Here is a 5,158-nt window from a genome sequence, read left to right as displayed (position 1 = left end):
ATCATTGCTGTATCTAAAAAAATAAAAGGCAACAGAAAAGGTCATTTAATTACTTTTTATCGGTGGCACTGTTAGTGCCACCGGGAGGCTTTTGTTAGTCATTTTTATGAGAGGCTTGGAGCGAACGTCATCGGGATAAACTATTATAAAAACCCATCGTGTTTTGTGAATTTTTACTGTTTTGCAGATTTAGTTTTTTTTAAATTGTTGTTATATTAAAGTTACGAGCGAAAATTTGTGGACCAGTCGCGATACCAAACGGAAAAAACACACACTCACACGCTAATAAAACAGGGGAATTTATTCGCGGAACTCGTAAACACACATTGGAAAGAGCGGAGCTTGGTCACGCCCCACTACTAACTTCTCAAGTGTATTACACACTCTGGAACCGCCAAGAGAGAGATTTAAAAACTCCAATAAACAACGTAGACTTCAAAAAAATATAAGCATTTAAAAGAATTGTTAAGTACAGCTATCAAGAAACTCGAGTGGAATGTATTATATATATATGCAAATACTCCCCCTTTTTTTTGTTCAACGGGGAATCGAATCCGGGAATCTAGCACTCGAGCAAGCGTCTTGTACCATAAGTTCCAGTCCTCTCGGTAAAGGATGTTGAAGATTCTCGCGGCCAGTACCAGAGTAAGAGGGGAAGAGTGTCGTGCATAAAGAGGTGAAGAGCGTCATGCATAAAGAGAGGGGAAGAGTGTCGTCCATAAAGAGGGGAAATGAGTACTTGCCAGGAACTTTCCAGGCTCACTAAAGACACTGAGTACCAGATATGTACAATCACAGTACGATCAAGGTATTGTTCATCTCCAAAGGGATGAGTACTAGCAAGGTACCGTCCATTCCCAGAGGTGGTACAAAACTAGGAACCATCCCCAGTCACAATTATGGTAGGTGGCGCAGATCTTAGCAAGTTCTGACAAACAACTTTAAGTAAGCTTGCGGGTCGAGCTTCAGCGGCTTCAACTATTTCCTCATCACATGACTCTTATGGTCCCCAGTTCCAGTCACGATATCTCGCTCTGTTGTTGCTCTATATATTTCTCATACATGCCTTCTTGACCACACTTGACAATCTTGTAGACTCGACCATGTTACCTTGCTCTCTTTGTGTGTGGGTATGTGTGTGTGTGTGTGGGTATATGTGTGTGTGTGGGTGTGTGTGTGTTTACTCACCTAGTTGTGATTGCGGGGGTTGAGCTCTGGCTCTTTGGTCCCGCCTCTACACTGTCAATCAACTGGTATACAAATTCCTGAGCCTACTGGGCTCTATCATATCTACATTTGAAACAGTGTATGGAGTCAGCCTCCACCACATCGCTGCCTAATGCATTCCACCTGTTAACTACTCTGACACTGAAAAAGTTCTTTCTAACGTCCCTGTGGTTCATGTGGGTACTCAGTTTCCACCTGTGTCCCCTTGTTCGCGTACCGCCAGTGTTGAATAGCTTATCCTTGTCTACCCTGTCAATTCCCCTGAGTATGTGTGTGTGAGTGTGTGTGTGTGTGTGTGTGTGTGTGTGTGTGTGTGTGTGTGTGTGTGTGTCTGTGTGTGTCTGTGTGTGTGTGTGTGTGTGTGTGTGTGTGTGTGTGTGTGTGTGTGTGTGTGTGTGTGTGTGTGTGTGTGTGTGTGTGTCGGTCGTAACACATCACCCACGATGCCTACCATGATAACAGTTATAGACTTACACTCCAGTGTTTTATTTACTTTTATTTTTGTATTAATTTTCTACCACAGACGTGGCCACACATTTACAACGCTAACCAGTATATATATACACATCGTCTTCTGTCCTCCATGGACAGGGTTAGAGATCACCCGGCCATACTAACACACTCGTGTATGGTCACTTCAAGACCAGTCTCTCTCAGACAGCTCAGCGGATTTTCACTTAATTTACGATGTAAAGGTTCAGAGGCCGACACATTGTTCGCTAATCTCTCCCTAGTTGAATGGGGATATAATCACTCCTATGAAGTGAGGATCAGTTCACAATTTCTACTTTGTTTTTCGGTCGACGTGGTCATATTTTGTCTTTTTCTGGGAAGGATAAAATAGTTCCGTAATATATTCACCATCTGAGGACGAATACAATGCTCCCATGATGTATGAATCATCTGAAGAATAATACCGTGATTTATAAGCCATTCAGTAGAGGGCATGATAGTTTAATGATTTATTTGCCTTACAGGGAAGAATTTAATAAGTACCTCCTTGATAAACCGTTTTGGAAAGAATATAATTGTTTAAGATGCATAAAATCTTCGGAAGGATTTAATAGTTCCGCGATATATTTGTTTTCCCTTTTCTCATAAAAAAATGATGAGGTGCTCTGGCCCTCACAGATGTCTCTGACACTATCGACACTCGGAGTGGCGTCGGCTGGTCCCTCCCTCGGCGCTGTGAAGATGAGAGTAGAGGACAAATTGAAAGTTTTCATCCACTGCTTGTGTCGAGACGTCGAGTGGTGGTGATGAAGGTTTGAGTAGTGGTGGTGATCGACAACTCGTTCATGGCGGTGTTGACGATGTGAGTGGTGGTGGTGATCGACAGCCCGTTCATGGCGGTGCTGAAGAAGCCGAGTATTTGGTGACTTTCCAAAACCATTGTGTAGCAATGCCTGGAGTGCGTGTTGGCGCTTGGAGTGAATGGTGGTGCTTGAGGGCCGAGTGGTGACGTGCTCCTCTCCCCCTATCTGGTGGCCATCGCCGCCACACTCTTGTCAGATGATAATTGCTGTCCAATTTCAGTTTCGCAAAGAATCTCCATTTAATTAAGCCGTCGTTCCACTGAAGAGCCACTCGCGGCCCCTTTACTGTTATGAATATGTCACGTGCAAGACAATTCCCAGGATAACGGGACCCAAGTTTCCTGCTCTAAAAGGTGTGCTCTGGGACGTTATACTCTCCTTCCTACTCCTTGTGGTCTGGTCTGAATAATTCTTGCAATACTGGAAGTTCTGCCGTGAGCGGAGGAGGAGACGCAGGAGTTGGAGATAGTAGAGGAGGAGGAGAAAAAGGAGAAAGAGGAGAAAGATGAGGAGGAGGAGGATTCCACGTGAAAGATTCTTTGTTAATACTGGTAATTGTGTGGGTTATGCCTTGAGGTGAAGAGTTGGGGCCAGGCGGTGTTGACAGTGTCGTGGGAGGTGCTGCGGGCTACTTCTCTTTCTTATTACATTACTCACTTATGTTCAGAAGGAAATGCCACAACAACAGAAGCGTCAGGAGTAGAAACGTCAGCAGCAGCAGCAACAGAGATCTCATAAGCAGCATTTGTAGCAGTTAAATATGGCAGTTAAAGATTCAGGGAAGACATTTGAACGAATTAGAAGATGTGACAGTAGCCTTAACACCAGCTCTCTCCCCCCCTTTCCCTCTTCTTCCTCTCTCCTTAGACCCACTCCCCTTCCACCATCATTCTCTTCACCTCAGCTATTCCATCCCACCTATTCAACCACTTAGCATCCTTATTCATTTCCCCTTACAAAAGTCCGGTATCCGTACAGGATACAGGTACCTACAAAAGTACCTTCCCCCTACAAAAGTCCTCTACCTCGATTCCCTTCTCTCTCTCTCTCTCTCTCTCTCTCTCTCTCTCTCTCTCTCTCTCTCTCTCTCTCTCTCTCTCTCTCTCTCTCTCTCTCTCTCTCTCTCTCTCTGACACACACACACTGCGTATATGGAGGCAGACTCCATACACAGTTTCAAATGTAGATATGATAGTGCTCAATATGTTCAGGAACCTGCACACCAGATAAATGATGGTTGCGAGGCGGGATCAAAGAGCCGAAGCTCAACCCCTGCAAGCACAGTTACGTGAGTGCACTCAATCTCCTTTCTAGAGCTCCATGCCTGTTAAAGCTCTTCATAATCTGGCACCATTAGGATCACACTGGCGCTGACTTAATCCCAGCGCCGCATCAATGAGTTACCAGATGAGTGCCTCGGCCCACCACCTTGCTTCATCACTCATTAGTAACGACGTTACTTCTGTAACTTAGCATAAACATTGATATAATGACGTTTCACAGCTTTTGTCAAGAGTGGCAGAGATATTCATCTGAAGATACAATCCTTCCAATAAAGATGACGGGACTGTTGCTTACAGCATTCAGAAATGGGCTGACCTACTAGCAGGTTATTTTCCTGCCAAGATGCGGGCTTGTGATACAGAAGGATAACCTTCACAGCTTGATCTAAACACTGTATGAAAGTGGCCAATATTGGCTATCAAACAGGAAAAAGTCCACCGCCTCCGTAAATCACTTAACACAGGTAAGGCAATGGGTCAGGCTAAGGGTCAACCCGAGTCAGCTACTCATCTGTGCAGACTTGCTGGCTTCACTTCTCATTCGCCTCTACCAGCTCAAGGTGAGTGGCGCTCCATTAGGAAGAAGGCCGATGTAGTTTCAGATCAAAGAATATACAGCCAGTCATTTGTCAGCGACTATAGAATATTGTCCTGGTTTCGGTTATTACCAAAGTTGTTGGGGAAAACAACTATTTTGAACAATAACAACAACTCAGTGAGTTGTTCAAAGATCACTGAATTGTTGTATTTGAAAATGCAGGTGCTTCTAAACGGGTATAATACCACGGACTTCTTTCTAAGCTTCAAGCACTTGTTATTGTAGGCTTCATTCTACAACAGGATACCTTTCAGTGAACAGCGACTGAAACCCACTCGATTAGCACATGAGTAACGGAGGATAATGGGCATGACCCCTTGTTGTGGAATGTCTGTTTCACTGAGTCACTGTTTCTCACCCTAGAAGTTCCAGCCTATGTTGATGGCTGCACTTTAACCTTAACATATGCAAGAGAGAATATACCAACTACTACACCTTGCGAAGGATTTCAGCTTGGCTCGAACCCTTGGTAATGAAAGCTGTCTGAGCATCGATCCTTAACTCTTTGCCTCTATTCACCCAGCAGTTAATGGGGTCTTGATCATAAACCGATTGGCAGGTTGTGTTCCTGAAAAATAAAATTGTAGGTTAATGCTTAAAATGAGTTATGAGAAGAAACAGCTCTAGGCTGGCTGAAGAGTCTAAAGTGTTATAAAAGAAAGAGAGAGTGAAAGAGAAAGATAAAGAGGGAAGGAGACAGACAGACATAAAGAGGAACAGGTGACTTGTCACAG

The sequence above is a fragment of the Procambarus clarkii genome, chromosome 86 (assembly GCF_040958095.1).
Source record: "Procambarus clarkii isolate CNS0578487 chromosome 86, FALCON_Pclarkii_2.0, whole genome shotgun sequence".
NCBI classification, from domain to species: domain Eukaryota; kingdom Metazoa; phylum Arthropoda; class Malacostraca; order Decapoda; family Cambaridae; genus Procambarus; species Procambarus clarkii.
The sequence above is the reverse complement of the archived record's forward strand: the minus strand, read 5'-3'. Positions refer to the sequence as shown.